At 30.0% G+C, this 24,810-nt stretch overlaps 1 long non-coding RNA gene across 2 annotated transcripts in view; it reads left to right on the top strand.

The window, feature by feature from the left end:
- Nucleotides 1-24,810, top strand: part of LOC130674076 (uncharacterized) — a 34,515-nt gene that overhangs the window by 1,191 nt on the left and 8,514 nt on the right. The window contains exon 3 of one of the 2 annotated variants that reach the window (XR_008990976.1): nt 18,675-19,507. The exons of the other annotated variant lie outside the window; for it this stretch is intronic. This is a non-coding gene — a long non-coding RNA (uncharacterized LOC130674076). Of the gene's footprint in view, nt 1-18,674; nt 19,508-24,810 lie in introns of those variants that run through there. 2 annotated transcript variants of the gene reach the window in all.

Below are 24,810 nucleotides of genomic sequence, written 5' to 3'. Positions count from 1 at the left end.
AAATTTCAAGAATTTGCGTTGATAAACCCACTGAAGAGAATCAACGCGTTCTTAAAAATCACGAGGGTCGAATTATATAAAAAAAAAAAAAATATGGGAAAAGCAAACATTATATGTACTTGTGGTGAAAATTTAGTGTGTCTTCGCTAATTTTTTCACACAATGACTCATATTTTCGATACAATAATATTTCTTGATGAGTTTTTATCTCATTTTAAAATTTCGAGTTCAAATTTATAAAAATTTGTAAATTTGTAAATTTGTAAATTTGTACAATTTTTTTTTAAGTTCTATGAAAATCAACGAGTTGCTTTTGATTCAAAGTGTTTAATTACGAGTGTGAATATAGCAGACATCGGACAAATTTAAAATTATAGATAAGTAGAGTAAATAATTTTTAAAAAAATATTTATAAAATATGCACTTATTAATTTCAAAATTTTTTAAATGCGCATTTTTTTTTAATTTAATTTTATTAATTATTTACTCTATTAATTAATAATTTTAAATTTGTCTGATGTCTGCTACATTCACACTCATATTTAATTCCGTGCTGCAGAAAATATGGACACAGCATTTGATATGCCAACTGTGGATATTTTCAAATGATTGATCTTTTATTGGTCTTCAGTCTATCATCAGTTTCAATTTACTCGTTACAAAATATTCAGGAGGAGATAAATAGAGCGAGAAAGGGACAAATTTAAAATGATATCATGCTTTGATTATCGAAAAAAAATTTAGGATCTTTTGAAGTTGTAAGTTGGTATCAAATGGTCGTATCGTAGCTCAATAAAAAGTAATAGCTTATAGTCTCTACTTTACGAAGTTTGAAATCGTTTAGCGTACAAATAATTTAATAAAAAGTATTCGATCATTCATTTCTTTTATATGAAACCTTCGATCTAAAAAGACTAATTTTCACTTACGTGGCCGTAAATAATTTAGTGAGAAAAAAAAATCGCCAGGGTTCCGCCGAAGGAAGTTTTCATAAGAGATGTACAGGAGAATTTTTTAAATCTCAAAATTTATATTAGATTTTAGTTTACGAAATAAAAATATCTGTAGGATATCAAATTATAACAATTTTATGACAACATCCAAAATTTTATGATACCAAATTTTACTATGGATTTGCAATCGCACACGGAGCAACACGATACGTCGAGGATTTCAACGCTTAGAACTACCCTTAAATTTATGAAATCCTCTACTATAACATTCTTATATTAAGGTTCATTTCGGTTTATGAGCTCGTAAACTCCGTATATTCTGTACCAGGTGCATTATAAAAGCGAGCTATTTCACAGCACTGGTGTTTTCTTAAATAATGCTAGATCGCTATAGATTACCGGCTTCATACGCAAAGATCATCTTTCTGGTGTCACAGTATTTAAAAATTTAATTACTATCACTCCATACGTTTCCGCACTTGGTTAAGCATCTCTGTAAAATTGACATCTAAATTATTTATTATGAGTGTACTCGAAGAATTTAATAACAATTAATATATAAAAATTTTTATGACAACCTAGGGAAAATTCTTTTATAATAAAGGAAAAATTTCTATAAAATATAGATTTTTTTACATTTTTACATGCAAATTATTCCGTGTTGACTTATAGGTTTTTAATATCCGTATAGAAAAACTCCAATCAAAAACAGATTCTCTGGATAAAATCGCGCCAAGTACATGTTTATAACTTTTTACAAGTAAAAAATGATTCTTCCTTACAAAAACAAAAAAAAATAAAATAGAAAAAATACTATACGCAGAAAAATTTTTAGTAAAAATTACCCAAAAAATTTGATACTGTGAGGACATGTGGGAACTATCTAAATTTTTCCCATGCACATTGTAAAATATACTACACGGAAAAAAATTTACTGTTGCTGCAATAGGAGGCATTCATGTTGCAGAAACATGGCTGCCTCCTGTTGCAGCAACAGTAAATTTTTTTCCGTGTACTCGACAGCATGTAAATGAAGTACAATATCTACTAACAACATAGTAAAAATTTAGTTACTGGCTAGATGTCCTTACAATACCAAACTTTATGGGTAACTTTTACTCTAAAATTCTCTGCGTATAAGTACTCAATATAATTTAAAATCATGGAAAACTTCTTCACAAAATTAAAAACAATAATTTACTTTTAATATCTGAGTATAGAAAAATTAGCCATTTATTATAAAACCTGTCTCTGACTACGACATAAACTATCACACTCTAAAACCAAGTGGGTAGTCAAAAATACAGTCGACTCTGTCTAAAGGTTCCACGTCGGGACAGGACCATTGCCTAAAGGTTCCCTCCCCACCATCAGCACTTCCCCTACAATATATTCCCCTCGAGCGCCGAGGCGCACGCTAAAACGAACACATTGCGCAGTAAACATAACCTCAAAAAACGTGCATTTAAAGTTAGCGCTCGAAAACTGAATTGTGATTCGTCACTCGAGAAAGCGGGCGGGGGGATATCCAGGAACCTTTAAGCAATGTATCCTGGAACCTATAGACAGCGGGAACCTTTAGGCAGAGAACCTTTAGACAGAGTCGACTGTAACACACTTACCAAATAACATTGAAACGCCATAAGCAATCTTTAGATATTTAATACACCGTGAAACCTGTTTTAAATGACTACAAAAAACTATAGTTTCGCTTATGGCCTTAAACATAGAACACATTTAATATACGTTACAATAATACACTTGTAACACTTGGTTTTAGAGTGCAGTGCGTATAGACAATAGTTCTACTATTAAAAGTAAAATTATCATAAAAATAATCAAACTCCCGAATTTTACCAGGCAATTTTATTCGTAAAGTCTGACCGATCCACAGCTTCTTTTAAGGCTTCGATTACTTTCATATATTAGGCTTCTATGAAAGAGAAGTCCAGTTTTTTTTGTCAAAGATCCCAAGCGAATAACAGCTTCAAGCTTCATTGAAAACATAAGCTACCCGGCTTATGATTTTTAATATTCCAGACAACCACAATGATCATTAATTTTAGTGAATAATGTCAATAAAAACCGTCGCATTGAACAACATGAGAGTAATTAAGCTTTTGAATAGCCATGACATAATAGATTTTTTATTATTTAAATCAGAGCTTATTTAAATCAATGTCATCGATAGTGAGATTCAACGGTAATTCTGATATACATTTATAAAAAATAAACCAATTATCGATAAGAGGCCTGTATGAGAAAGGTGTAATTATCGTAAACTTCCAAAACAAAAAAAGTGATAATATCATTTTCAATTTTACTTCTCAAACACGGAAACGTGATAATAATTTTCCCAGGAACATGAGTCAGATCTCACGTATTGCTCAGCAAATATCGAGGAAATACTTAAAAAAAAAAAAAAAAAAACTAATGGGTAAAGTAAAGAGAATAGAAGGTGTTATAGTGTATACGCACATACACTTCAACTATACTATACTAGGCAATATCTACCGGGAATTAGTTGTCACTGGTGTTCTAGGGTTAAAGGGGTTGCCAGACAACTGGTTAAAAGGATTATCCCTACTTACATTTCTTGGGCCGATTAATGCTGCGTACATTATTAAATCATTCTCCGAGGCGAGGAGACTTGAGTCTTAGACTCACTAAACCCGCTACGTACTCACGTTCCTAATAGTGAGCGGTACAATCTACAGACTTAGTCCTTGACGAGTTTTAGGCACTAATTACATTTAAATAAAATACGAACTATAAAAAATATGTTTATTATCTTAGTACGAAGTATAGGGAAAGAAAATTTTTAAAATTAAATTATAACTTGTGTATAAAGAGAGAAATAATGGAATTTTTTTTTTTATTATTTGAATCGCAAACTTGTTAGGAAAATTTTTAGTAAATATTTGAAAATATTTACATTTGAATCCATTGCAAAGATATTTTTCACGATACTGTGATTATTTAGTCTGATTAGATTTTTTTTAATTTCAACAAAATATCAATCCACTCATAGGGGATGTAAAAATAATAGTAATGTGGGGCAAGTGTGCGCAAACCTGTTCATTTCGAATTGAAATGCATGCCCCCATGAAAAAAATTTATAAAAAAAATATATGTTTCATATAAAAAAAATACATAAATTTATATAAAATATATTTTTTATCTAAATTTTACATATTTTTTTCCTAGGTTGGTTAGTTAAAATGAAAATATATTTTTTATATATTTGAAATATATTGTTAATGTATTTTTTAAATTTTTTTATACATGAATTTTTTATATGTTCTAAGATATATTTTTAATATATTTAAAATATTTACGAAAATCGGTCAAAAGTTAGCTATTTAAAATATATTTTTTATACATATTTTATATATATTTATATATTTTTTATGTATTTTTTTATATGAAAATTATATTTTTTCTATATTTTTTTTATAAATTTTTTTCATGAGGTAGGTTTGCATACTTTTACTCACTGCGTACACTTACCCCACATGACTCTGTTATTACTAGTAACGAAACAATAAAGAAAATCTTTTTTTTTTTTTCATTACTTGAAAATAAAATAACGATTGAATGAAGAGCTAAAAATAAGTCGAAGAACTTATTCAGACAAGCATTATTTGACAATAAACGGAACTTCAACAGCCAATAATAGAAGTTATAGTTTATAGTTACGAACTACTTTAGAGTGTTGATAAATTTTGAAGGTTATTTTAACAAAACACGTGTTGAAAAAATCAACTATTGGATCCTAGGTACTATAATAAAAGTTTACTTTTCACTTTTTAGATGTAGTTAAGTTGTTGAAACGAGTATTATTTAGTTGTAGTGTAGACTAGTTATTCATTTAACAATCTCGCTCCGGGTGTTTTATTACAGATGAAATGCATTCAAGCAACATAAAACAGTGCACCTGTACTAGCTATTATTCTTGTTATTTGGCTGATCCCTTTAGATTCACCAAGTTTACGATCTTTCGTAACATCTTGTCTGTATGTTCATTCGCTTAACATCAACTCTCGTGACATGAGTCTCTTGTGGTTAATACTATATGCATATGACCAACTAGATAACTCATCTATTTTGCAATGGTCACGATGAGCATGTGGTTGTAAATGATCGTTGATATAAATATTGATGTTCTCTGATTGGAAAAAGGACATAATGACAATAAAAAAAAAAATCTCCCTAGCGGACGAAAGGATTAAATAACATTCGCGATTGCTTTTTAATTGAAATTGGTGCCTTGTTTTTTTATCGTTTGGCTGACTTGGTTAAATGAAAATTCTAAATACCAAAAAAGAATCAATTGTAAAAAATCAATAAAAAAAACGATTTTTATTTCAACTATTCACAAATTTTGTTACACTATGTTATCAAATAAATTGAAGGAATAAATAAATAAATCCGTCAGAAATGAATCATATATGCTCATATATGGAATATATATTAAAATTGGCCATATATCAAGCATACGTGGATCATATACGCTCGATCTATAATCTATATCTGCTTCATATATAATCCATATGTGCACATATGTTTTATATATGATCTCTACATACTTCATATATGATCCATATGCGCTTCATATATTATCCATATATTTTTCATATATGATCCATATATTGTCCATATATCTTTTATATATGATCCATACATGCTTCATATATAATCTACATCTGCTTCATATATGATCCATTTGTGCTCCGTATATTATCCATATATGTTTTATATATAATCCATATGCGCTCCATATATTATCCATATATATTTCATATATGATCCATATGTGCTCCGTATATTATCCATATATGTTTCATATATAATCCATATGTGCTCCATATATTATCCATATATATTTCATATATGATCCATATGTGCTCCGTATATTATCCATATATGTTTCATATATAATCCATATGTGCTCCATATATTGTCCATATATCGGTTATATATGATCCATATGTGCTCCGTATATTATCCATATATGCTTCATATATATTTCATATATAATCCATATATTGTCCATATATCGGTTATATATGATGCATACATGCTTCATATATGATCTATATCTCCTCCATATATTATCTATATATGTTTCATGTATGGTCCATACATGATCCATATATGCTTCATATATGATCCATATATGTTCTGTATGTTCCATATATGCTTCAAATATGATCTATATATGCTTGATATATGATTCATATTTTGTCCATGTATTAAATTTAAAATCCAAAATAAAATAATTACCGTGGAATTTTATTAACATCATTTTGTTTTGTAGTGTTTACTAATATTTATAACTCTGCGGATATAAGAATAAAAAATATACGATTCAGCGCGACTTGAAATAATATGGAAGTGGTTAGAGAAAAAGTCAGAAGGAATACATGAGTTATGCTCATAAGATTCAGCGAGTAGCAACAGCAATACTAGCGAATCAACTGCGCGAATAAGTTATGAACTCTATGCATTTTAAACGACAAAATCCGGACTGAACATGTTCCTCGTTGAATCCGTCTTATTTATTTTTTTTACTTTACTCTTCTCTATCTTTTGCATAATCTCGTTTTCTTCCGAGAAAAAACGCATTATTGCCCTGACAATCTCTATGGACGCTGGGGAACGTACGTGCAATGTACAAGTTTATGATTTACATTGCCTAATAATAAATTTGATATTTTCAATGTATATTATTTATTCTCAACATATTTTTGAATCATTTTCTGCATTAGATTGTTGATAAAAAATTTTTTTAATTTTATTAATTTAAAATTTAAAAGTTTATTGTTTATAATAATAAAAGTTATTTTTATCAGAGAATATTTACATAAAAATAAATCTGACTAAGATATGAAAAAAAAATTAAATTCAATATTACAGAAGATTTGCATTTAGAAACGAAAATGACAATGCGAAACGTCTGACAATCCGATTATTACAATTTAGATTAAAATTATGTCTCGTTTTTTCCGTTGTTTTCATGTAAATTTATTAAAAGATGCCAAGAATATCGAGACGAATTATTTTTACTTAAATTCGATTATCGCACTCATCAATTTTTTTTGTCTTGTTTTCAAAATTTAATACATCTAGAAAAATAAGCGCTTAAGATCCAATTACATTGCTCTCTAAATATATATAAAAATATGGGAGGGCATAACGGCCCACCTGAAATTTTTTCTTTTACTTTAACTTCAAATAACTTCTGAATTACGCTTCATAACCAAATTTTACCATCTAGTACCGTATAAATACGCTTCAAAAATATATACATTGGTCACAAAAATTAGGGGATATAAAAAAAATTCCAAATTTTTTAGTGATTTTCAACATGCTGTAACTCGATAAAAAATTGTCGTAGAGTAGAATTCAAAGAAGCAAATTGTAGCTTCAAGTTTCTAGTTTTCGGACCTGGACTTCAATTTTTTTTATCATGCACAGTTCTGGAGAAATCCTAAGAAAACCGACGCAAAAAAAATTTTCCAAATTTTTGCTCGTCTTCAAAGAAGTCTATGGGCTTCAATAAATTTTTTTTGATAATCTGATCTTATGACTTTTTTAGGATATTTTATGCCCTTTAATTTGCCGCCCTCAAAAAGTCTCTACGACGATTTGACACCGAGTTATCATTGATCAAAGCAAAAGAGTCCATTTTGACTTTGACAATCAATAACTCGGGACGCATTGGTCGTACAGAGAATAGAAGTAGGGTTTTGAAAACTGCAAAACATTCTCTATAAGACACAATTAGTGACTTTTGATAAAAATAATTTTTTGGAAGCGATAATGTTGATTAAAAAACAGGTATTTTTCACCGAGTTACAGCATGTTGGAAATCACTAAAAAATTTGGAATTTTTTTTATATCCCTTAATTTTTGTGACCAGTGTATATACTTCCATTAATAAATATATCTTTTGTTTTATATGTGGTATCAAAAGTACCTGCATAGCTATCGCAATGTCAACAAAATTTTTATGACGTGTCTAATTTGTTCAAATTTGAATTTTATAATAATTCTATTGATTTTACGAGGGTTAAGAATCTAAAAAGTCGATCAGAAAAATTTTATTTAATTGAATGAGTAGTTGACTGATTTATTGAACAAGTACAAAACAAAGAAAGAATTAAATTTAATTGAAATATATAAAAAAAACAGTTAATGTCGATGCATTGAAGCAGGGCTCACCCTTTCGAATTCTATTCGTCGTTAACCAAACTGGATTCAAACTCCTATACTCTGTATTACTGTCCCTTCTTGTTTTCGCTCCCTCGACGTGATATACAAACCAATCTATTTTCTATCCAACGTCACCCTTCGACCGGAAAATGCTAGGAATGTTTTATCCACCAACTAAAGGATAGATTAGCACAAAAGTCTGTGGTTGTGTTGTGCCATTGTATGTACCAGTAAAATCGAAAACAAATACTCAATTTAAATATTTGAATTTAAAAATGTACACTTTGACATTTTTATAGCTGATAAATTTAAAAAAATTAAATTAACTACAAAGCTTGCAGAATAAATTTATTAAGCATTATCCGTGAAGAAATCAATCATATACCGCCATTTCTGAAAGTTGGTCATATATGCCCATATAGGGAGTTGGGGGGGGGGGGGGGGCAAAACAGGTACTTAAAGAAATACTGTTTTTAAGGACTCAAATACGCCTAATCTTTTTTTTTTTATTGATATTCAAAGTAAATAGAAAAAATTTTCAGTTGCCGTTAAAAAAAAAATCTGTCTATCGGTTGACCTTGCGGGCCAGCCCCAAAACTTCCCGCTGTTTTCGAGCTCTTTGAGCTCGAAAACATTGTTGTGAGTACATTTTCGAGCTCTTCGAGCTCGAAAATACTTTTGTGTGCCATTGTTTTCGAAAAAAACCGATATTAGCATTTCTTTCTCCCACGATATCTCAGGAACGAATTGACCGATTTTGATGGTTGAGGTGGCAATCGGCGTATTTTATTGAGTTCTAGAGCTGATAAAATTTTGAAATTGTTCGGTTCAGTTGTTTCGAAGATATTCGCAAAAAACCTTTTTTTACCATTTCTTTTACCCGCGATAACTCTCGAACGAATTATCCGATTGAGATGGCTAAGGCGGCAATCGACGCGTTTTATCAAGTTCTAGAAAAAACCAAAAAAAAAAAATTTTTTAATTCTTATTCTTTGTATAACTTGTAAACTACATGATCGATTTACCTCAAAATCTAATCAAGACTAAGTTTTGGTGAGCTCTTTCGATCGCCACCAAGTACGTTCAAATCGGTTCATCCGTTCCAAAGATATCGTCGGACAAAAAAAAGTTCACACACACACACACACACACACACACACACACACACACACACACACACACACACACACACACACACACGGACGTCCATCCGGGAATAGTCAGAATAGTTTCCTAGGACCTCAAAACGTCGACATCTGACGAAAACTCGATTTTCGAAAATCGGACCGAAACCAATAACTTCCCTTTTTTGAAAATTTGCAATTTTCTTAGCGTGAAGTTAAAAATTCATTTTTGTGTACGTAATGAGATACCCCTTAAAAAAGTGAAAAAAAAAATTTCTGGATATTAAATAAATTTGATTACACTGAATTTTTTTGAAGTTAATTTACACACACTAAGAAAATTAAATAATAGGAATTACTATCTAGTTATGGTAAAATTTTTTACCATCAATCCGATAGTAGTGAATATTATCTAGATGATTGTATAAATCATCTAGATTGTAACAATTATTATAAATATGGTGAATGTAACAATCTAAATGATTTATACAATCATCTACTAGATAATATTCACTACTATCGGATTGATGGTAAAAAATTTTACCATAACTAGATAGTAATTCCTATTATTTAATTTTCTCAGTAAAAGAAAAATCACATTTCACATAATTATTGGATACACTGGAAGAAAAAAAAATTTTAATAGTTTTTATCATAAAACAAAAGTCATTAACATTTTTCTAGACACTCGATTTTTGAAAAAGTTTAACAAAACAAAATTCAAAGTAATGTTCAATTATATTTACAAAAGTGATTTTTCAATTTAAAAAAAAATATTAAAAAAGTATTTTTTTATTAAATTTTGGGTGTAACCCATTTTGCCCCCGTCCCTATAGAGCATTTATGATGCATACATGATATATGACTTAATTTTCATGGGTAATTAGCTATCTTACTGTAACCATTCAAATTCGATTACATTCTCTTCATTATATTATTCAAAATTGTCTCGTTGTTTTTATTACGACTGCGTTCTCGGCTTTGGAGTTTGCAGTAATTTTGAGTCACCAGGTACCTAAGTATAGGTCGCCGTCAACTGCAGGAGTTAAGATCTATCTTATTGTTCATATCATAACTGCTAAGTATAATTAATCGTTCTTATCCTTCAGCTAATTATTCCTAGTGACCAGGAAGCGGGTAAACTAAACCCGACCCTCATAGTCTTACCATAAGTTAGAATAACCAGTTGATTCAGTACCAAGCGGCTAAGCTGATGGTAAATAATAAAGGAACCTCTTGGTGTTGCCTAACGCAACATCATTGCCAATCGCCATTGTGGTGGCTTGGAAGTGTGGGTCACTTATGTACATCAAAAATTCTGTTATATCACAGATATAAATGCTAATTTTCCATGCAGTACACAAATTTAGTAATTAATACACCCATTTAATTAATAAAATTTAATGAAATGTTAATTGAAGAATCTCTACCACAATTTTAATGGAGTAGCTCGATCCGAATGCAAAGATTCCATCCCTTCAATTAACTTGACATTATTTAATTATACATGTACAAGTACGGCCTCATTACAGAGCCTATTTATTTAACTTTAAAATTCAAATAAATGTTTAGGTGAGAAATATCATTAAGCTACTTCTCAAATAGCAACCCACTTGTCTTTCAAGTATTTTCTTATACTTAACCTGTGAATATATAGCTATCCAAGGAAATAAATAAAAAAAATAAAATAAAATAAAAGAGGGAATTCCGTTCTTCACTGATCCTGAAACGAAAACTCTGATATTCCGCTCATGCACAAGGGTCGTATGTTTACCTCGCAGTAATGGGCCTGGCTGCGTGAGGAGTTTCTTGATTTTTTCGAGGTTTCATCGTTGATGCATTTAGTCGTGGAAAATAATAAAAATTAAACTTAATACAAATAAACAATTATATTTTACAAATTAGAGAAAATATTTTTTTTTCTTAGAGTAGAGTTGGCGGTAATGAAATCTTGGGTCATCACAGAGGAAAAAAAATAGTATTGTTTTTTGAATGAAAGAACAAAACAATAAACAAGAAAAATTAGAGTAAAAGAAAGTTTTTTATTTTTTTATAGACAAAAAAGTTACTGCTCCTCGTGAAACTTTTTGAGTAACTCGTGCTTGCCTGGAGGAAATTTATGAAAAATAAAAAAATAAGAAACTGTTTCTGTTCTTTATTCTCTTCATCTTTATGAGTTTTATTCTGATAGCAAGCTAATATTCTGTGGAAGTTAAATAACACGTTGCCAAAGTTCGTTGGTGCCTTTACAATCATTGACACTGGGTTCTCACGCGCACTTGAAATGTGTAAATAACTAATTACACTCCGTGACGGGAAAACAAATGCATAATTCAAACATCCATTACCAACTTGCTATAGTGTCGCAGCGCGTGAGCTGTTGTAGCTTGAGAACTCTTAGTCTCGCTGTAGGAACTTGATCCAGAAAGACGTTTTATCCTTTTACCACCCTCTAAGACTTTAAGTCCAAGGTTAATTATCAAATTTGTCTGACTCATTAGTAATTTAAACTGAAATTTATGGATAAATTATGATTCGCAGTAAAGTGGTTTAAACACGAGCCACTTTTCAGAACTAAAGTATGTAATAGAAATATTATTAGTCTATGAAATAATGTAAGTGAAGATCAGAACGTTTATCGTGCAACGAAAATGAAAAAAATTCATGTAATTTGACTGCTTAAGGGGTTCCAGAAGTTGGGGTTGGCCGAAGATTTTCGAATGACATACCAGCATTTATATGCGAAAAATTTCTAAAATCTAGTTATCCAGTAGATTTTTTACTTTCCAATTTTTTTTTTCGTTGTGCAGAAAACGTTCCAATCTTCAGGTACACATGAAATATCCAAAAATAGAACAATTAATTAATCTTGTAGACTAAGAAGTCCTACAATTTTTCAGCATTTTAACTTCCCGCTAAGAAATTGAAAATTTTCAAAAAAAACGAAGTTATAGGTTTCGGTCCGATTTTTGAAAATCGAGTTTTCATCAGATCTTGACGTTTTGATCAGAACTCGACTGATTTTTTTCAAATTTTGATCAAATCTAAATCTCAAAAGACTCTTTCTATTATCGCACAGCTCGAGCAAATCGGTCGATTTTTTTGAAAGATCTCGTTGGATAGAAATTTCTTTTTTTCAGCTGCATCTATATTTTTTTGGTCTAATCAATTGTTGACTTCGCAGAGCTCAAAAGTTCATCAATACCGTTTTCGAGCTCTCTGAGATCGAAAACAGCGGGAAGTATTGGGGTTGGTCCACAAAGTCAACTGTGTTTCAGATTTTTTCTGTTCTATTTTATTTTTAGCCTACAAAAATTTAAGATTAAAGAAAAAGGGGGTGGGGAATTATGATTTTCAATCCGATTTTCGAAATTCAATTTCCTAGGAAGCTATTCTGACTATTTTCAGAATGATGCCTGTAAATATAGTCATGTGTATGTGATCGATTTCGCGCCTGAGGTGTGTAAGAGGATTTCGTAAATTTCTAACCCTTTCTATAGTTTTCCAGCGGCATTAAATCCGAAATTTTTAATTAATAATAAACAAGAAGTAGCTGATGAAATAAAAACCATGATAATAATTAATTAATAGATTAAAAACAAAAGCATAATCTTTTAAAAACTAGCGATTGACTCCATCGAAGTGAATCAATAATTTTAAACGCATCTCATGCAAATAAGCACACCTGTATCAGGTGGATAACGCGAGCCGTTAGTTCGGGTATTATCCAAATTGCATTATCATCTACTGTTTGCGCGGATATATATCGACAGCTAGCTTGTATTTGTTGCAAAAGCCTCTCATCGCACATATAACTGTTCGATTGACGTAATTGCTTTGTCTGTGCAATTACGGAATTGCTTACAAAGTACAATCAAGTAACTGCGTACCACATTCGATTTTATAACAAATTAATTTTTTAAATGATTAACAAAAATACACCCGAATTTATTTTATTTATCTCAGTTAAAAGGAACACTTAAGCCATCGTAGTATACAAGTTTTTATTACTCTTTTATGATACGATATTCGTTTATAATTAAATATCGTTACTTGTCTTTCCTGGCGTTTATTAATAGAAAATCGTTTGTTCAGTTATATTTTTTGTAAAGTACATCAATCAAACTTAAAGATAAACTTATGTTTTATTTTAAAAAATGGTCTTTAGGTTAAATTTGATTCCGTTCGATCAATTAGTTGGTTGTCATATGACACAATGTATTGATCTACCTACAGCTATGGAAATTTTTTATGTACTTCCATTACGTCTACTGTTATAAATATAATTGTACAACGCGGATGATTGAATAATACGGCTTTGACATGTTATACGAATATGTTGAATTGAAACCAGCGCGTTTTTAATATACATTTATCGTACAATGGAATTAAAATGATTGATATGCTATTTACAGGAAGGTTTGAAAAAAATTTATATATCAATAGAAACAGTAAATTTTTAATGTCAGTATTAATTAGAGACGTAGTTTCAGGAGTCACCACTAAGCGGCGTATGAGCGCACAGACTTTTCCTTCTCAGACACATGTCATCAACATTTTAAGAACCGTTCAAATGAACAATTTTTTTATTTTTGCACGACTCTTGATGCGAAGCATTAGAGTGCGCTTTACGATCGAACAATTCAGTTTGCTTCTTTTTCGCTACTGTTTTTACTGTTTTACTTTTGTTAGTCGACAAAGCTTAACCAAGTTACGCGTCATCGGATAGAGAATTTAATAAGGATTAATTTTATTACTTATAAAGACTAATTTGATGTATTAAATAACTGAAAAAACATCAAAATGTAAAAAAAAAAAATTCCCGCCAAGCAGTAGAAAAAGTGTCCGTAACCCGTAAACACAAAAGCTCGAGAAAAAAGCCATTATTTAAATCGCTTTTTTTTTTAAAGATCATTTTAGGGCCGAAGAAGAAGTGAGTCATAAATGGCCATCAAATTCGGACCCGTTCAATTATAATTAATAAAAAGAACTTATCTAATTTTGTATATCTATATATGTTTTTTACATATACTTTCGTCACTCTAGTCGCGCTTGAGCGAAAAAATACATCTGACTATTTTTCGGAGCGAAATTTAAATTTCTAGTGTAATAGAAAGGAAAATAAATTGTCCTTGAAACTTTTATCTTACATTTTTCTTTTTTTGGAAATGAGCATTAAGAGTCGTGCACTTAGATTTACCAAACTTTTTGATTCTTTTTTCATTCGAACAATCACTATTGATATATGAGCTAATGTTTTAATTTTATTTTATTGATTCAAACCATTACTGTTAACATATGCACAAATCGTATTATAAACTGCCAAGTATTATGGTATAATTTGTTAACAGTGATTTACCCAGGGCCAGGACATATCTACGTAAGTACTTACATAGATATGCACATATATCTTGATAAGTGTAGTGGAATAACTTTGGAATATTCTGTTTTAATTCTATCGAGGGCCAATGACTAGAAAATATGCAATTTTTATTTCATCATGTGTGGAAGGGTTACGTTCTAATCACGGTGTTCCCTGGGTTACTGTAGTAGTACCCTGGGTAAATAGTAAAACGACCGCTGTTTTGAATTGGAATGCGTATTTTACTGCCGTAATACAGCAATGTATTAATTAAAAGTGAAATAAAAATATAAACGTTAAAAAAATTAAAAAGTCACAATTTACAGGTGAAATTATAGTAAGGTATCGAATCAGGTTTAAATAAAAAAAATAACTGGAGATGATTCACGTTAATGGAAACCCGGATTTTAAGTTTGACGGTAAAGCACTACCTCCGCTTCGCGTTCGAGGTGTGTGACATGATTTTTTTTTTGTATACACTCGAATAGCTACAACAGGTATTTTTGAAGGTTTTTAGTTTCCACAAACCCCTTATAGGAATGAAATTAACACATTCTTCAAGTTATTGAAATAATTCAATGTGAATATTTCGCGAAGCGGATAAGCGTCAGTAAAGCGTACCCACATACTTCGCATTTGAGGCGTGCAATTAAACTCGAGATAGCATTTCAATAAAAAAATTTTCAATTTATACTACATTTACACTAACATGTAATTTTATTTCATTTATACGTAATCTGTTTCCACGTTTTACTTTAAAATACTTGTCAGGGGAAAATAACTTTTTTTTTTGTCACACAAAAGCGGTTTTACACTTTGTAAAAAAATTTGAGGAAGACGTAATTTGAAAGGGAAAAGAAAAAGATCATCGCAATGAGAAGTTTACAGTAGAATCTCCGTAATGTTAAGACACTAGTCCAGGAACATTTCGTAGAATGAAAAACAAATTCATTTTTCTAAGTCTTCTTTTTTCATTATCACTAACAACATTTCATTCTGTGGTATTTGGCAACTTAGGCAGTGATTGTTTCAATCGCATTCTATAAGCTCGTCTCTAAATATATATAAATATGCATATATATCTGTGTGTGCATAAATGTTATCGTAGTAACTAAATGAAGTATTTGCGGAATGTATACTATATTTATAAGTTTGAATAAATTATGAATATTTCCTTTCCTTGAAGACTCGCGATTCCTTCTAACCGTCCATTATGTGTCAAGCAGTTTATAATACAGAGGGTATGTTAAGATCGTGGGAAATTGGAGATTCAAACGCAGACTACTATTCCGTTTATATTTCCGTCTGTGTGGTAGCTGTCTGATGATATTTCCGTCTTTCACCTTTCAGAAAATACACGTTGATAAAATATTAAAAACTCTTCTTTAAGAACGATTACCTTTCATTGAAAAAAAAAATTTTTCAATATAATTCATGAGATTATTGACAACTTATATTCTTTTTTAAGTTACTGTAATATATTGTCAGAATATTTTTCTATTTCAATGCACACAAAGTAATTTAGTCTTGAATTTTTTCGTCATTTCTTAAATTAGCAAATTATTTTTGTATTTCATAGCGATTTAAATTTTCTGTGTAAATAGATTTTGATCGAGTACTTGGAACAATCCCGCATGAAAATATATATGGTAACCATATATTAAAAAATATATGTTACAGATATAAATATATATGTGACAATACATGAAATTTTATATAGAACTATATATTAGGGTGGCGCAAAAAAACCGACTATTTTTTTTTTTTCAATCTCGCATGAAAATTTGTTGGTTTACGATGTTTTAAGAAGCCTCTCCACAAATCAGCTCGATAAAAAATTTTTAAGAGGTCGCTCACGAATTTTGAAAATATCGAAAATGATCGAAAGTAGGATTTTTATTAAAAAAATTTTTTTTTTCTCGTGGCAGCAATAGTTTATATTTGTAAAATCATGACTATGCTGAAAATTTCAGCCCAAAATTTAAATATTTAAACGGCGCTCAAGAATTTTGAATGTTTCCGAGCGCAGTCTCTTGGACGTTTTTGAGCGACCCTTAAATATTAATAATAAAGCTTCTCGATTTTTTCACCATCAATTTGCATGACAATGAATGGAAATATAACCCGAGAAATAGAAATAATAAGTTATTTACATACTTTTTTATTTTTTAATTCAATTTGTAGGTTTTTTCGCTTATTCAAAACTGACCGAATTTCATTGTTTAAGACTGTTCTGTATATTTTTGGGTATGCAAAAGTTATATTTAAGTGAAATGACAACAATTGAGTTATAAAAACTAATTCAAACTATTAATTACATATTATCAGTTAATATTCGAAATTCTTGAGCGCCGTTTAAATATTTATATTTTGGGCTGAAATTTTCAGCATAGTCATGATTTTACAAATATAAACTATTGCTGCCACGAGAAAAAAAAAATTTTTTAAATAAAAATCCTACTTTCGATCATTTTCGATATTTTCAAAATTCGTGAGCGACCTCTTAAAAATTTTTTATCGAGCTGATTTGTGGAGAGGCTTCTTAAAACATCGTAAACCAACAAATTTTCATGCGAGATTGAAAAAAAAAAAATAGTCGGTTTTTTTGCGCCACCCTACTATATATAGATTTTGGCTGATTTTATTATATTTCTATATGTTTTCTCTTATATGATTTCATATATTTCCGTATAACTTCAATATATTATTTATATATTTGAAAACTTATAATTTTAATATAGGGGAGGGTGGGGCAGAGCGGCCCCCCTAAGCCAATTATTATTTTTTGTGGCTTTCAACCATATGATCACTTTACTTTTGTCCTATTTCGAACAAATTTATGGACATTTTGCCAAAATTCTGAAAATTTTTTTTTTTTTTTTTGTGGGGCAGAGCGGCCCCCCTTCAAAAAGTGATAAAAAAATTTTTTTTTTCGTTTTTTTTTTTTTAAATTGTTTTCATCATTAAGAATGTATTTCTTACTCTTGACAACTATTTTTGGTTTTATATTACTCGAAAAAAATTTTTTAAAGCGTAAAAAATCGTTCACTCTCGATTACCTTAATTACTAATTGTTATTTAATAAAAAAAAACATCAATTCTATAATTTTACTTTATTTCAAAAATTTATCAACTAAAAAAAAAATTTAATTTTTATAAATTTTTAGTGACCAAATTTACCTCTTACATAAAGAAACGGCCGAAAAATATGAAAAAATAATTTTTTCGGAAGTTTCGGCTGGTCCATTTTGCCCCAGGTGTTATGCGTAGGGCTAGAAATGTGGAATTATAATCATTTTTTTTTAATTTGACGATATAAATATGAAAAAATCACTTTTTCAAAATTTTGGGCTTGTCCATTTTGCCCCAAATGTCATGCGTAGGGGTAAAAATGCGCAAACATATCGGATTTATAGTAATCAGTCGAAAAAAAAAAAAATTTTTTTTTTGGTCAAAATTTCAGGAGGGCCGCTCTGCCCCACCCTCCCCTATTCAAAAATAAATGTTATTTATAAATAGAAACAAATAAAAATACATATATAATTCATCATTATATGGTACGATATATGTACCATGTATTTAACTTTATAAAATTTGACTTTATAAATTTTTGTATATTTTTTGATATATAGAACCATATGTCTCCCCATATATGTAAGAATAAATAAAATCTATTCTTTTCTGTCTTTCTCTCTCTGTTATAAAATTCAAACATTGTGTTCAGAATATATATATATATATGTGCTAGCTTACAAATTTACATATATAATTATCAATATATGTAATACATATATGTGCTAACTTATAAGTTTACATATATGATTATAAATATATATAATACATGTATTAACTTATAAACTTACGTATATAATTAATTATATTAAAACTTACTATATTATATATATGAAAATATATATCGTTTTTGGCCACTTATATGGTCCCATATTGATTATAAATTTTTTATATATGTATTTATCATGTATGGTATTTTCATGCGGGATTCTTTGTTTTTTGCAGATAATCTGTTATTTTTTTTGTACAATATAATAATTATTATTCTCACGTAAATAATGGGGATTTAAAAATCAATGAAGTAAATATAAGAAATAAAAGAATTATCAAAGTGAATAGTCTTCTATAATAGTGATACCATAAAGTTTCAATAAGTCGAGCTTGGTGCTCATGTTCGTATTATACCTGACGCTACAGAACGAACTCAAAACTCGGTGACTGTGCAGCATTGCCTGGAAGGAGTGGTAAGCTTAAGGAAGTCTAGACGCAAGAAGATCAAAAGGTACCGTTGAATCGGAAGTAACGTGGTCCCGAAGCTACGTCTTCGTAACTGGGACTTTCATAGAATCATCTATCGAGAACCCTTTCCTCTTTCTATATGGACACGTTCCATCGTACTCCGCTGCATATATCTTATTCGTCTTAACTCTATACCTTTCTACTCAACCGAAACTTCTCGCTCACAGTTAAACTTGACTGAGTATTATACTGTTCTATATCTCCATACTAACGTACAAGAAATTTGTCGACTTTGACATTCAGTTTAAAATCATCCAACAGTAAAAAGACTTTTTTTATTTTCACGTGAAAGTACTCGTAGATAATTCTATGCTACATATCAAGGAAGAGGAAAAAATCTCTAAGCTGGAAGGTGGAGCAACATGAAACTCCACTTTTTTATACCTCAGTATACTATTTATCCCACCCTTATGCCTATTTCATTTGGCAAAATAATGCTTAATTGTATTTACAAAAGTGATTTTGGACTATTTGAAGAAAAAATTTTTTTAAAGTTTTTGGCGTACCCCGTTTTGCCCCCATTCCCCGAACAAATCTATTTTTTTAAGAACGCAGTTAAATTTTCTAGTCCTCTCTTTTATTTATTTTTATTTTTTTTTTAATTTACTGACGGCCGACTAAGAATTTTTCGCTACCCTATTATAAGGGAAGGGGCAGAGGGGCAAAAGGGGGCAGGGTAGGCAAATCGGGTACCCCTCAAAATTGTATAAAAAAAAATTGTATATTTTAAATGGTTTTTAAACATTCCAAAATCACTTATATTAATATAATTGAGCGTTTTTTGAATTTTTTTCGATAAATTTTTATGTACCTGATCATCAAAACGTTTTTCGCATAAGGAAAATTACCTAAATTTTTTTAAATTTTCGTTGCATGAAAAACGTTTCGATCTTCAAGTACATAAATTTTTTAATCAAATTCATTTAAAATCCAGGACCTTTTTTTTTCACCTTTTTTAGGGGGTAGCCCATTTTGCCCGCAAAAATGAAAAAATTTTTTTTATTTACTTTAAATATCATTAAAAAAAAAAAGATTTAGTGTATTTGAGACCTCGAAAACTTGGTATTTCCTTAAGTACCCTCCCCTATACTTAGAAAATTTTTATGGCATAGTATAATTTTGGAAAAAAAAAAAAATTTTTCAAGCAACCTCGGATTATACAGGTACATAAGTAGTAAGTTTTGTAGAATAGTTATTTTAGCATCAATACTACATTTTATTTTTCTCAGTAAAAGAGAGTAGTTGAACGAAAAGTAGATAGGAAAACGGACAGATTAAAGCAATAAAGTATGCGAACCGAAGACGTTAAGATGAACGACAGATGCTAAAAAACAATGGACAGTATCACAATAGATTTAAGTGAACAATGGAAAAAGATGTATATTTCTCATCCATATTCCATAAAATAGATGAATTATTAAAATGATAAATTTTAAGTTACAATAAATAGTAATTTGAAACAAAAAAAAATTTAATAACGTCACGATGTTATGAAATTATAATTATATTTTTCCTGTGAAAATGAAAAATATATAGTCTCTTGCAAATAAACTAACATCAATGCAAATTTTGTCACTTTACATATAGCAATGGTAGAATATAGCAGCAGTTACATCCATTAATTTAAAATCTGTGATTTTGCTTTTACATTTATTCCTCTCGTACAATATACATAGTTCATGTGAAAGCATTTCAATTCTCTAGCGAGCACTTTGCTGATTAAGCGAAACTGTTAAATGTCAAAACTCGTTCGCTCGCGTGTCGAAAAGAGAGACTGCAGTCATTTACCATCGCTACTTTTCTGAAGGCAAGTGATGTTGAAATTGTAGAACACGTCTACATTGATTATGTCTCGTTTACTTCTTCAATTTATATTAAAACGTAAAATACTAAATAAATAAATATAGACATCGGTATTTTGGTAAAACGACATCAGAGATCGTAACTATGGAAACAGGCAAAAGGCATGTCAAATTTATTTATTTACTTTTTTCACGCTAGTCTGTCAAATACATACGGTCTTTTCGCTTTTTTGCTTTCACAACTAAAATGTTAAATCTTTTCCCGAAAGTCTCTTAAACCTTTGACGAAAGATTGGCAAAACATTTTCAGCAGTACACGGTAAAAAAATTTTACTAGTGAATTCAGTAGTTTCCACATAAAACTGTTAGCTCTTATTCTTTATTTTTTATCCATTGGAAGAAAAACTGGGTGATACTTAGATGATTCCCCACCCTAATAAAACAACACGTTGCATCGACATCCTATTTCGTTTTCTATTACGTAAACGTCTGAGCCAAGCGATTTGTTTGCCCCATTTTTAAAGGTACGTTCTTTGGCACAATCTCAAAGACCGAAATGTTTTCTTCCATATAGCAATAAACCCAATGAGTACTTTATTCCTTTTATTATTTTTTCTCTCCTTTTACGTCTTTACTTTCTTCATCTATGAACATTTCCATCCCTTTTATATATAATTTTCTAAGTACTCAGTAGCTCGACTCCCATTTCATATATACTCAGTTCCCGCACACACGATTACGGAACGTAAAACACCGAACTAATATCCGAATTTTTGCGATTCTTTTCGATGGATATTGAAAAGATCGAACGATAAAGAAAGCAATCTTCCATATATGATTTTTCGACGCATAGTTTCTTACAATAAATATTTTTTAAACCATTAAATTATTTTCAAAATTACGAGTGATATTTATTTATAACAACTAGTTATCATAATAATGACCCTATGGGCCAGCCATAAAACTGCCAGCTGTTATCGAGCTCTCTGAGCTCGAAAATTTTATTACTTGTAAATTTTTTAGCTCTTCGAGCTCGAATATTTATTTTTCGAATGTATTTGGAAACCACTCGACCGATTCACTTCAAAATCTAATCAGATCTAAGTTTTAATAGGGTAGAGGTACCGTTTTGGCCGGTGTTGGACACTTGAAAAATTTCTACAATATAATTTTTAGGTAGATTTCTTTAGAAATCGGACTATTGCAATGGGTCTCATGATCGAATTATCAAAGAATTTTGCCACCATATATCTTATTTTACCTAGTAGAGTCAAAAAATACCATCCACTCAAAAGTTTATATATGCATGTATGTATGTAGGGGAGGGTGGGGCAGAGCGGCCCCCCTAAGCCAATTATTATTTTTTGTGGCTTTCAACCATAAGATCACTTTACTTTTGTTCTATTTCGAACAAATTTATGGACATTTTGCCAAAATTCTGAAAAAAAAATTTTTTTTTTTGTGGAGCAGAGCGGCCCCCCTCCAAAAAGTAATAAAAAAATTTTTTTTTTCGTTTAAATTGTTTTCATCATTAAGAATGTATTTCTTTCTCTTGACAACTATTTTTGGTTTTATATTACTCGAAAAAAATTTTTTAAAGCTTAAAAAATCGTTCAGTCTCGATTACCTTAATTACTAATTGTTATTTAATAAAAAAAAAATCAATTCTATAATTTTACTTTATTTCAAAAATTTATCAAGTAAACAAAAAAATTTAATTTTTATAAATTTTTAGTGACCAAATTTGCCTCTTACATAGAGAAACGGCCGAAAAATATGAAAAAATAATTTTTTCGGAAGTTTCGGCTGGTCCATTTTGCCCCAGGTGTTATGCGTAGGGCTAGAAATGTGGAATTATACTAATTTTTTTTTAATTTGACGATAAAAATATGAAAAAATCACTTTTTCAAAATTTTGGGCTTGTCCATTTTGCCCCAAATGTCATGCGTAGGGGTAAAAATGCGCAAACATATCGGTTTTATAGTATTTAGTCGAAAAAAAAAAAATTTTTTTTTTGATCAAAATTTCAGGGAGGCCGCTCTGCTCACCCTCCCCTATATATACGATATAACGCGCCTTGTCATCACTATAGCGCCCGCAATTCTTAACGGATCTTAATGAAATTTTATACACTTATTTATTGGACGATTACCTTGATCAAGTTCGAAGATGAGCCCAATCGGTCGATTAGTTTGTAAGTTGTGGGTGTTTCAAATTTTTTTTGATTTTCATAAAAATGAATTTTCTGGCTTTGATAACTCAATTCTGTAAAAAATATCTCAAAATTTGGACAGTTAGCTTTAATTTTCACTGTAATACTTGATTTTTTTAAACATCTTTTCTAACAATTTGATGACATCGAAAATTTCACAAACAATAAAAAAAGCTCATTTTTGCAGCTTAGTCTTCTAATAACTTCTAAATGATAAGGCATAACACATTTCCTTAAAATTCATGTTTAAGCTTACAAAATAAGTATTAATTACACTATTGTAGCTTCATTGTATTTACATAAGAAATTTACCTTTCCATTCCGGGTAAGGCCGGATGGCTCTTTTTTTTTAAATATGCAATGACATAATTAATTTTCTAAATTTATTTAGAGATACCTTTACCTCATTATTACAATACAAGTTTTTTTTTCATACTTTTTCATTAATTAAAAAAGTATTAAGTGTCCAAAAATGGAGCAGTGGCCACAAATGGTACTTCTACCCAAGTTCTTTTGATTGCCACCAAATACATTCAAATCGGTTGATTCATTCCAAAGATACCGTCGGACAAAAAAACTTTATACACACATACACATACAATGCGGTTGTCCATCTGAAAATGGTCAGTATAAACTTCCCATAGGCCTCAAAACGTCGAGATCTGATAAAAACTCGATTTTTGAGATCCGACCGAAACCAAGAACTTCCTTTTTTGAAATTTTCAATTTTCATAGCGGAAAATTAAAAATAGTCGATACATGCAGACATTTTTGACGTTTCACACTGACAATTAATGAGACATTTTAAAGAGATTAAGCTTTCCTTTAATTAATTAACTACGTAAAAAAAAGAAATGTGAATACCGTAAAAAGTTGTGAATCTGTGTTAATTACAAATGAAAAATTAATGTACCAATGAGTATTTATACATAAAATATCATAAGTAATGACCTCATTTTGAGTTGTCATATTTAAAACCCATTTATATTTAAAAAGCCTCAATTCGCTCATTATTCATTCATTTTTTCGTTTATGAATTATTCAACTGTATGAAAATTTTAATTCGCTGCTGTCATAAATAGGTGAAGATTATAAGAATCATAAATTAATATAATATACTGAGAATAGTTTTGATCATTATTTTATTTTATCACTAGTTCATATATAAAAATAGCTCTAGACGATTTCCTTTAGGATGATGTATTAACTTTTCAACGCAATATATTTTTTATTTTTAACAATTATTAACTTAAATTGCCCAGTTGCTATACAGAGTAATCGAGCCAGTCTCATCTCCTTACTCACAAAAGTAGATCGTTTATTACTTCTTTCCATTTGCCGAAAGCCCTAAGGCACCAAACAGTATAGCCAAAAGCGGAGTAGAGCAACTCTGGGCTCATCACCCGAGGCTTTTCTCCATCCTACATCTAACACATGGAAGTGGTTTCTCAAGGGGATGAGATAGCTAGAGGTATATATATGGAAGTGAGAAAAAAAATAATGCAAGGATGGAATGAGTTTTACGGATAAGAGAGGATGAAAGAGTTCTAACGTGCTGCCTAGTTCGATGAGTGCTGTTACTGGCCTGATAATACCAATGGAGCGTGTTGTTAAAACTTACTCTCTTGGTTTTTTAATAACACACACAGACACACTCTTTTACGCACGTGCGCACTGGAACACATCCTCAGACTTACACATATTTAATATTTTATTTTACACGTTTATTCATCTCAAACTTGAAATGTGCTTGTAGATAAACTTATGGATACGTAGGGTGTGAGTATTACCTTTTTTAAAGTGAATATGAATATTGATTTTTGTTGAA

This window comes from Microplitis mediator, chromosome 1, assembly GCF_029852145.1.
Source record: "Microplitis mediator isolate UGA2020A chromosome 1, iyMicMedi2.1, whole genome shotgun sequence".
In the NCBI taxonomy this organism is placed as follows: Eukaryota; Metazoa; Arthropoda; class Insecta; order Hymenoptera; family Braconidae; genus Microplitis; species Microplitis mediator.
Note: the sequence above shows the minus strand (reverse complement) of the source record. Positions and strands in the feature narration are given on the sequence as shown.